We start from the raw sequence: 10,854 nt of genomic DNA, 5'->3' as shown, positions 1-10,854 counted from the left end.
GTTGCTGCATGGGCTCTTCTCTAGTGCAGGCTTCTGTCTAGTTATGTTTTGGTGGTTTCTCTTGTCGTGGAGCACAGGCACTAGGCACACAGTTTTTAGTAGCTGCTGCATGTGGGCTTCGGTATTCACAGCACACGATCTTAGCCACCCAGGGCGTGTGGGATATTCCCAGAACCAGGGACCAAAATTGTGTCCCCTGCATTGCAACGTGGATTCTTAACCACTGGACCACCAAGGAAGCTCTCCTGGAGGATTTTAATGAGAGATACTATAACTTATGCTGTGTATGTAGGTCTATAAGGAAATTGGCCTAGGATGCTAAGACTCCTATGTTCTGACAGTTCAAAATTCCAATTCTTTAATAAACTCATGAACTCTGAAACTGGGGTTATAATCATCTGCAATAAGAAAATCAGTTAATTATTGAAAACTTACTATGTGTCACTTTGCTCTTTCCCTTGAAAGACTTGAAATACAGACGGGCTGTGTTTCATAAAATCACTAAAATATACGTCCACATATGCCAAGTGACAAATGACGGCACTGTGCAGGCAGAACGTCTCCTGGGTCCTGAGGAGGGAGCGATTACCCAGCATGCCTCGGTGACACGTCTGCCCAGCCCAGCCCCCACACGACCTTCACCAGTTTCCATCTCAGCCAGAAGCCAAGCACAATGGATTATTGGGAGGGTGTTTTAAACTCCAGGGTTTTTGTCTCAAGGACACAGCAGGTGGTCCCAGACCCTGCCTTCTGTGACAGCATCTCTCCTGCCAGCCCCGCAGTACTGGAGCGGTGCTAATGGGGATGCCCACAATGGCCCCTGGAGAAGGGGCACAACCCAGAGCTGTGTCCACCCTCCTGGGACGGGGAGCACCAGCCACTAGGGGAGAGAGCACCCGGCTGGAACTCAAGTCTTTGCTTGTCCCCAGGTTCCTAAAAGGGAAACTGTCTTCTCAGAATTTTCCTCCATGTTTCAGAGGTGAGGAACCCACAGCTCCAAGAATGACATTCACCCAGGTTTCAAATGCATTAGAGCAGCACCGGGCAGGCAGCACCACTGGTCGGAGCCATTAACGTCCAGTGTCCGGGAGGACTCTGAGACATAGCCCCCCTGCCCAGCCCTGCTGTCACCCCCACCCACCCCACGAATGGGCTTGAACCAAGAACAGCAGATACAGTAGGCTGGGGAGGCGGCTCACAGGGGAGGGGGGGGGAACCTCTCCCTAGGGAGCCAGTTGCTCGGTTTATGTTTTTGGAATAAATCACTGGTGTAATAATAGAAGTGAAGGCACTGGAGTGGAACATCGTGACAGAAAAGCTCCCACTAGCATGTCCATCAGATGTAAGTTTCTTGCCCCAACATCCTCCTGTCCACAGGAGGAGGGGGCCTGCCCGACCAAAAAGGTGAGCCCCCTTCTTCCCCTGCAGCGCTATTGCTCCATCCTCACCTGCCTTCCTGGGAGGAGGTCTTAGTGTCGGTGAACCTTATTTGCTCTGTCTGGGGTTTCTAGAGTGGTCTAGGGGGAGAAGGCAGCTCTGGGGCTGGAAAGGACTTGAGAGACCGTCTTATCTAGTCCTCTCGTGTTCCGTGAGGTGTAGGTCAGTGACTTGCCCTGGTCCACACCTGTGTCTGACTTTCTTGCCGGGGAGCCCTTCCCACCATGATAGCCTGCTCCAGGTGAGAAGTGGAGAGATTTCCAGTGGATTCCAGCAGCTGGACACCTGTCTGGTATATGTCCCGTTTGCGTTTTCCCTTCCTGAACGCCCTTCCCCTGGTTGACCCCCCAGGCATCCTCCAGGGATCCAGCCAAGCCCCACCCTCTCTGGGAACCTCCTGCTTCCCAGGTTGATGTAACCATCCGTCTGTTTTGTTTTGAAACTCCTTTGGCCTGGGCCTGTCATGGCCAAACATGGGTCACATCGTGCTGCCACGAAGCCACCGATTGACTAGGCAGCTTCCTCACTCACCTGACCACTGCTTGGGGCAGAGATCCTATCACATGTGATGTGCACTCGGCCATCCAGCATGTGGCAAGTGTGCAAGAGATGATGTCGAGTGTGTGTGGCCGTGTGTGCAGCGGCACTCACGTCACCAGCAGGAGCCTGGTCTGCAGATCTGGGTGTTCCTCCCCAGGCAGGAACAGCTGTTCACAGAGCAGCACATGGAGAGAAGTAGGAGGAGGGAGCACACAGGGTCAGCTGCAGGAGTGGTGACAACCACGAATCCCAGTGTCACTAGGAAAGCCATGAGCCCCCTGGAAGCAGGAGACATTCAGGAGGCAGGGGAGGCATGGAGGCTGCAGCAGACACTGCAGGACTCCACTCAGAGCTTTGATTCCCGTAGGGTCTGTAGGTTTATCCAGGCATAACACCTCTAAAAGGTCATTCCTCCCATGTGTGCCCCCAGGACGCGTGTAACCCCTGATGCAAGGCAGAGACATCTAGAAGGGGTTGAGGTTACACAGGGGAGCCCCTCTGCTCCCAGAGCTGTGCCACCCGTCATCACCTGAGCCACTGCTGGGTGGGATAGGCCCCACAGCTGCAGGGAGGCTCGGGTGTCCACTGACCTGAGCGTAGTCTTGCTCTCCCATCAATGAGCACAAGCTCTCGGTAAACAAACTGTTTCATCTCACGAGGCATCAGCTCCCTCGTCTGGACTCCCAAGTGTGTAATCTGAGTCTACCTGCCCCTCCAGCTTCCCACCAAGCATCATCCTGGGCTCCAATCCAGCCCTGCCACCTGCTTCCCGCCCCTCCACCGGGGTGGGGGAAACTAACATTGCATCTTAAATACCTTGTGGTCACAGACGCAGCAAAGGTCTGCTTGTGGCCGAGATTCAAAGGAGAATCAAGACCCAGTATGGAAAGTAGAGACTGGACAGGGAAATCCTTCAGCAAGCAGGACGTGTCGGGGTGATGGCCTGGGACTGACAGTGGGGGTGCAGAGACATGCCAGCCCTGCTTGCTGCCCCTTCCTCTGCCCCTATGGGGGAAGGGCCAAGCATTGTGATGACCCCCTTATACGGACTCTCCCCTTCTCCTTGGCAAGGTGGCAGAAGCAGCTGGTTGACCCCTCATCTCAGAAACCACCTTCCCCCAGAAAAGCCCACCTCAGCTCTGTAAGCCCCCTCCCTTTTCACTCTGTTGTTCCTGTGTTAACAGCTCAATCTATGTGCTGATGGCTGTGGTCCATGCTTTCAGTGGCAAGAGGCTGCAGCCCATGCATGGCAAGTGGGAAGGGAACTTCCTAGGAGAGTTGTCTGTGTGGCTGGTGGAGGCCGGGCATGTATAAGGAGCGGGGCTTTGGGAGCAGAAAAGGACGCTTCATGGGTTGTCAGGCCCCTCCCACCAGTGGGTGCAGGAACCAACCGAGATCTTGGTTACCTGGCTCCCAATTTGATGGTTAAGTGACCCTGACTGTGGAGCTCTTGTGGCTGTGGGAACATTCTGGATGCATCTGTGGCTAGAATTCAGACAAGCCCAAAGCCCATTCCTGCCAAGGAGAAAATGGCTTTGACTCTTCCCAAGGTCATGATAAACCCCGGGAAACAGCAGGAAAGCTATGTGTGAGCAGCTCACACCGGCTGAACAGGCGGCTCTTGGCAGAGCCCAGAATGGTCAGGTGGTGGGAGTGGTATCAGGCAGGAGGGAGCCCGTGGACAGCAGGATGGAGGGAGTGTCTCCGGGTGAGCCCCAGCCGAGCCCTGGCCCCTTGGGTGCATGTTGTCAGCTGCCAGGCTCACAGGGGCTCTGGGCACGGGTGCCCTGCACAGCTGGAATCACCCTGCGGGCTCTGGGCAATGCATCCTGGAGGTCAACCAAGTGACCTCCCTGACTTGCTTGTTTGCACCTCATGTCAGCCATCCCGTCTTTGCAAGCTGGCTGCTCTTGCTGGTCAAAGACTCTTCCTTCTCCTTTGGGATAAAGAAAAATTGGAAGAGAATTAGACTCACTCTCAAGGCACATGTTTGGTGTCACCCAGCCCGACATGGGGCATTTGACGAATCCTCCAAGGTTTAGGGTCTTGATTATTCTATATTCAGCCCTTCCGAAAGCTTAGTTTTCCGACTTCTGGTCTTTGAGACTCTGAACCCAAAACACAAGGAGCTCCATCTCAGTCTCCTCGGACGCCCACCAACCAGATTTGTGCACCTTTAGCACCTTCCCAGAGGGGGTCGCCAACAATAAAGCAGCGTCTTTCAGTAAATGTTTATTGTATTTGAGGGTAATTTGCATCACTGAGTTACGCATCTTACTGTTCTGTTGTGACCACAGCGTGTGATGTAAATCAGGATATCTTACTTCTCTTCAGAATAGGAGAGAGAAACTGAAGAGAAGTTATTGCTTGTTCGTTTAGGGCAGCACCGGTGCTGCCCTGCCCCCTCCCCTCCCAGTCTGGTACCCAGGAATTCTAGTCTCTTCTTATGGATGAGAAAACAGACCTGGGGTTGCCGTGGAGTTGGAGGGGGTGGTCACTGCCCAGAACTAGTGAGTCCAAACTGGGCTCACATCCCAAGCCCTTAACTAGCCAGTCTGCAGCCTCTCTCAAACACACCACCACTCAGAGCTGGGGGGCACATGGCTGCTTCGCCTGTCCAGGCCCCCAGCTGTGTCCACCCTGGGCTCTGTCCCTAGTTCTCAGAAAAGACTCCAACCTCCTCACATTGGAAAATTAAAGAAAAAAAAAAGTCTGATTCAGTCTCAGAAGCTCGTCAGCTTAAGAAGCGCTGCTTTTTAAAGTGCCTCTGAATCACTCACCTTTTCAACCAGCCTCCCCACTCCAGCCTGCAAGTGAGCGGGCAGGTGAGGCGAGAACACAGCAGCAGCCTCATCCCTGAGTCAGCGATGACTCCCTGGCTTTCTCCTCCACAGCTTAATCACCTCCGATTACGGCTCCTGACTGGGTGTGAGGCACTCCCAGCGTCACCTCCTTTGTCTGACCCTCGCCTCCCTGCCATCCGGCCACCAATTTGTCCGTGATGATGGAGCGTGTTGTACTTGCCAGCGCCCCCAAAAGGAAGCCCGGCAGACAAGTGACTCAGGAATCGGGACCCACCCTCCTCCCCCTCACCATCTGCTCTCGGCACTGCGCCTCTGGGGCAAGAAGAGGGGCTGAGAGATTGCTCCCACAGAAGCCTGCAGATGACGGAGCCCCCCACTCCCACTTGCGGATCGGATGGTACCTTGTGTTTCTGCACAGCAGTGACGAACACAGCGTCCCTGTCACCCTCTGCTAGGATGCCAACAGCCCACGTGGCCTGGGGGTGTTCCAAGCCTCTCACCTCCCTCTCGGGCCCCTCGTGAACACCTGCCCACCCTCCACATGCCAGTGTGTGGGGCAGCTGGTCTTTTCTGCTCCCTCTGTGGAACCTTCAAGATCCCTCACCTAGACTGCTGACCCAGGCACCTGGTAGCCAGAGATACTGTGCCATCTGCCCGCCCAAGTGTACCACCCAGAGTACCCAGGGGTACCTGACCTGCGGGCGTGGGCAATTCTCTGTAGCAGAGGTCAGTCTACAGGAATGTCCCGAGGTCACTTCCTTTGATCTGCATGTAGCCAACAGTGGTGATTGCACAGTGTCCCCTGAGAAAATACAGTGCCCTGTGACTCCTGCTCCTCGGGGACAGGGAAACCCACTGCATCGACTTGGCAGATGGCTCACTTTATCTGTTGTTTCAAAGTTCTCATCTCTAAATGGCAGTGGTGAGTGAACTTCCCGGCTGGTCAGTGTGCAGATTGCTGGAACACTGTAGAGGGTGTGTAGGACACGGGACTCAGGGGCTGGGCACAGGAAACACAGATGGTTTGCACGGCTGACTTTGGGGCAGAGCTGCAAGCCAGGGCAGATGAGAAGGATGGACCATCTAAGGTGGTCAGGAGGGAGACGCCAGCCCCTGTTCCCAAAGGACCCCAGGGGGCACCCCTGAGGGGTCCCTGAGTAGCACGCCTCCTGCCTCCACCTTTCCCCTGTGCTTATCTCCGAAGCCTGGGGATCAACCAGTCTCTGAGATGATTCTGACTCTGAAAGCAAAAGTGTCCATGACTGTGGCTCTTACTCACTGGGGACCTTGGTCTTCTTTGAGAGTTGGATAAAAACTCTAAACTCTTTCTCCAGAAAAACCCACATACACCAAGATACACCAACACATCCTTAGGAGTCTATAGTCAGGAAGGAGCCTGTGGCCACTGAGGCAAAGTGGCCCAGGTTTTCCCTTCCTACCTCATAAGTACCTCGACTCTGCCAGGCACATACTCCCCGCCTCCTCCTAGAACATCCCTGGACACTGCCCCCTCCCCCACTCCAGCCGCCAGTGCAGAAGCTGCAGCCATGGTTGCGATGGCAATGGTGACAGCAGTTGCCAAGGAGCCAGGAGGCCGGGTGGGGGTAGGCGAGTGGGCAGCAGCCCAGCAGGGCAGCCCCCCGTGCAGGTCTTAGCGCCTCGGGCCCTGGAAACGGTGTTCCCAGCTGGCTGCCATGGCAACAGCAGGCTTGGGAAACTATTCATCAGGGCCTGGACAGATTTCTCCAGCTCCCCTTGCTCTTTCTCCTCCCTAAGTGGCTAAATGAGGTGTGGACGGATCTGCCAGGAGTGGACCAGGGCACTGAGGGTCTAGGGCTAGTCGCACGTTCCTCACGGCAGGCTCCTCGGGAGGCTGAGTGGCGAGTGATGGGCCTGAGCCAGCTCCCAAATGGAGGCCCAAACCCAGAACCATTCCTCTTCCTGGGGCCCTGGCCCCTCCTGCTGGGGAACACTGGCTCCTGGCTCCTGGCTCAAGGAGTCATCCTGGGAGGGAGACCTACCTGCTGATCCCAGGTGAGCCAGGGTCAGATGGGATGGGTCACTTCCAGCAGGGCTATTCTGAAGATGTGGGGACCATGGAGGGTCAGGCTGATGGGAGGGGTCAAAGATCAGGACTTGATGGCACTGGATCTAATTCAAGTGAAGCAAAGAAGCAGAAGAGCTTCAAGACAGAACAGAAAGGAGCAGAACAGTGCAGTGTCAGGACCACCGGTCACTGGTCTGAAGCACCATCAAGTCACCTCCACTGGGTGGTGGTTAAACGTTGTGTCTCTCTCAAGCTGTTCTTCCAGGCAGCCTTCCGAATGAACTGGCATCCTCCTTTTCACACAAGGGAGCAGACCTTAGAGAGGTCAAACCTGTTGTCATGCAGCTGGAAAGGAATACAGCTGAGATTTGAACTGGCGTCTGTCTGCCTGCAAATGCATCTCTTACTGATGTGCCTGCAGAGTGGCAGAGGATCTGAGGGCTCTCCAGACAAGGACAAGCCCCTCCTAGCCAGCTCTGGGGTTCAGAGCCCACGTGGCCAAAGTCCCCCCTCACTGTGCATTGATGATGTATGGCTTTAGACCAGCAGTTCCATCTCTCTTGAATCCTGGGATCTAGTATGCTGATCGCTTTGTATCTATGTCTAAAGACAGGCATCCGAGAATCTTTGTCCAGGGCTCTGGAGCCTGGCGGTGCCTGGCAGTGACTCTGGGAAACTCCATAGGAAGAAGACCCTGGTCTGGGATCAGTGGACCCTCCGCTGCCAGGACAGCCTGAGTGTCTAGAGGACGTTGCCTTCTCTGCTTTCAGAACCTTGGAGCCCCAAGCGAAGTGGTGGGGCCAGCTGGGTTTGTGGGAGGAAAGGAGTGAGCCATGAGAAGCGCCTGCTACGTTCAGATTCTAGCACACGTACTAGAGTCTTTTAGTTGTTATTGGTATGATTAAGTCTTTACTGGGGACCAGATAGGGCACGCAGGAACCACACAGGAAAGCAGGGCCCCCACACCAGCCAAGTCAGGTCTTCAGGGCAGAGCTCTTTGGGACGGGGGTCTGGTGGACTCCTCAGGGCAGAAGCAACCACGGAAAGGAAGGACGGTCTGGTTGAGCTTTAGTGCAGGAGGAAGAACATGGGGGTGGGGGAGGAAATTTGTTGAAGAAAAACAGGAGCTGAGGCTTTAAAGGAAGGATGGGAAGGGAGCTGGGAGGGAGACAAGGGGGCTGTGAAGGCATCTAGAGTGGCCAGAAGGAGAAAGGAAAGGACAGGTGGTTCTGGGGGCAGGGAGGTCCAGCTGCTCTTGAGGGCACCGGCTCCTCACTCCATCTGGTTAGGAGGCCCCACCTGCTGCCCCACAGGGCAGTCTCCAGAAACAGAGGGCCTGGGCAGAAGCGACTGGGCTTCAGGGGCAGAGATCCTCAGGCCCTCAACATGGGAAAGGCAGTCTTCCAGGTTTGGGATTCATCCAGGCACTTGGGCTCAAACATGGCGGTGCCCATCAAGGATGTCATAATCCAGGGAGTCCAGCTAGGTGAGCTTGGCCCCTGCAAGCCAAGGCCTCTTCTCCAGAAAGTCTGAGAAGAACCTCACCTCCTCAGGGATCTCCTTCAAGTAACCGGGCTCCAGTTTCTCAAAGTCGGATCTGTAGCAGATCCTGACAGCGGCGTACACACAGACGTCCATAACCTGGTTCTCCAACACATGCCCGGTACCTTCTCCCCCTCTGTCTCCCCTCATGTTGTCCCTGCAAAGGATGGCATTGCTCTGGCCAAGCTTGTGAACCCATCGATTAAGTAGGGTGGATTGGGGAAGTCCAGACCCAGTGTGGACTTCGGGCTCAGCCGCTGGCTTCCATCACTGTGGGAGACCCTGCATCTTTTCCTCGTTCTCCTCTTGGTCTGAGTGTGTGAACTCCAGGAGCAGGTGGATGGCGGGAGCCAGCCCACAGGCACCCCAGGAACCCAGGACCACAGCCATCGTGCTGGCTTCTGCCCTAGGAGCTGGGCTGGAGCTTCATTGTTGAATCTTCACTCTAAGTCTTTAAGGTCGGCAGGGTCGCCTATACCGTGGAGTGACGCTCAGAGCTCATGCTGCTGCTGCTGCTAAGTCGCTTCAGTCGTGTCCGACTCTATGCGACCCCATAGACGGCAGCCCACCGGCTCTGCCATCCCTGGGATTCTCAAGGCAAGAACACTGGAGTAGGTTTCCATTTCCTTCTCCAATGCGTGAAAGTGAAGTCGCTCAGTCGTGTCCAACTCTACGCAACCCCATGGACTGCAGCCTACCAGGCTCCTCCGTCCATGGGATTTTCCAGGCAAGCGTACTGGAGTGGGGTGCCATTGCCTGCTCTGCTCAGAACTCATGGAGGTTGGCAATTTGACGCAGAGCAGCAGGTCTTCAGCCCAGATTCAACTGGCTCCAAATCTGTCGGTTTCTGACCTCCCTCAGGCACTGGCTGTTCCTCGGGCCTGTGGATGCCAGGGAACCCTAATTGAGCCTCTTGGCTGGGGGCCCACATGCCTCCTTCCTCCTCAGGCCCCTCCACTGCACAGCAGAAGGGCATCCTGCATCCTCCAGCTGCTTTCCTTTCTCTTCCTGTTCTTATTACCCTCCAGCTCCATCCAGGCAGACCAGGAGTCACAGCCAACCAGCAGAAGCCAGAGCGAGGCTCGTTGGCTCTGTCCCTTCCTCCAACCCCAGCAGGCGGGCAGCCTGGGGTCCTCACCAGGCCTGAGCACAAAGGAGGGTCATCAGGGAAGCCTGGGGACAGGGTGACCCAAAGCTGCAGCCCGTGCCTCCCCAAATTTCCCCCATTTTTCTGCCTCCTGGGGAAGCCGTCATGTCTGCAGGCCACGCCAGGCTCATGGGGTGCCCTCAGTTTCCCCTCTCTCTATGGTGGACACCCTCCAAATGACAAAAGCAGACCAAGCTCAGCCATCTCTGGCGCCGTGACTCCTTTTGGAATCATTTCTTAGGGGCAGTTTGCAGTCCTGGGAAGCTCAAGATTGGGGGTCAGAAGACCTCTGTGCTCTGCCCACTTCTGCCACCAACAGGCTGGGTGATCTTGAGCGTCTGGGCCTCGGTTTCCCCTCCTGTAGCCACTGGACTATCTGGCCCTTCCTAACCTTCTGCGCTGTCCTGTGAGCTCTGCAGTTCCTCCCCACGTTCCAGCCTGGCGATACCTCCACCTCCAGCAGCCAGGGGCCTCTGTCCTACCCAGACCTGCCAACATACAGAACATGCGAGACAGTCATTTTGTTGGTGCTGTGGTTTCTTTCGAGCGGAAGTCGAATTTAAACCATGCCTCAATCAGCACAAAAGCCAGGAGCTGGGCCCTTCCACACAATGGGTTTTAAAAACAGCTTGACTCTCCCCGCCTTTATTTCCCTCTCTTTGTTCCTGCTCTTTCCCAATCACCCCATCAAGTGCGTGTATGAGTGCTCAGTCACTTCAATCATGTCTAACTCTCTGTGACCCTATGAACTGTAGCCCACCGGGCTCCTCTGTCCATGGGATTCTCCAGGAAAGAGTACTGGAGTGGGTTGCCGTGCCCTCCTCCTAGGGGATCTTCCCAACCAGGGATCAAACCCATATCTCCTGCATTGCAGGCAGATTCTTTACCGCTGAACTACCAGGGAAGACCACCCAGTCAAGTAACCCCTGCTAAGTGGATGTGTCTGCAAGGCTCGGTGAAGCCATGGAACCCAAGACAACGTGCTGTCCTGAGGACTTGCGGTTTCACATGAACACGGCACAGAACTCGGAAGGACCAAGGGTTTCTCGGTGCCTCTGCTGCATCCCTTACCCACGTTAATTTTATAGCCAGATCATGTTTTCCATACCTGCCTCCTGCCGTCTCATCAAGGCAGGAAATCAGGCCGCTCTCCTGCCGGGGCCTCACCTTCGAACTTGAGTGGGTTGACCTAGTTCCCACATCTCTGGCACCAAGGGCAAAGGGTTTGAAGACCGTGACATGCTGGCCATGCCTGTCCAGGCAGACAACAGGATGCAGATGGAGGTGGTGGAGGCAGTGAGGTTGCCAGCCTCTCCCGAGGCCCCACGGCACCCGTG

General features: G+C 55.5%; 1 pseudogene; it reads right to left on the bottom strand.

Moving 5' to 3' along the window:
- Positions 1–7,733: 7,733 nt before the first annotated feature.
- LOC123465770 lies at positions 7,734–8,952 on the bottom strand (annotated as a pseudogene).
- Between the last annotated feature and the right edge of the window lie 1,902 nt (positions 8,953–10,854).

This window comes from Bubalus bubalis, chromosome 5 (assembly GCF_019923935.1).
Source record: "Bubalus bubalis isolate 160015118507 breed Murrah chromosome 5, NDDB_SH_1, whole genome shotgun sequence".
In the NCBI taxonomy this organism is placed as follows: Eukaryota; Metazoa; Chordata; class Mammalia; order Artiodactyla; family Bovidae; genus Bubalus; species Bubalus bubalis.
This window is presented reverse-complemented; position numbering and strand designations above follow the sequence as displayed.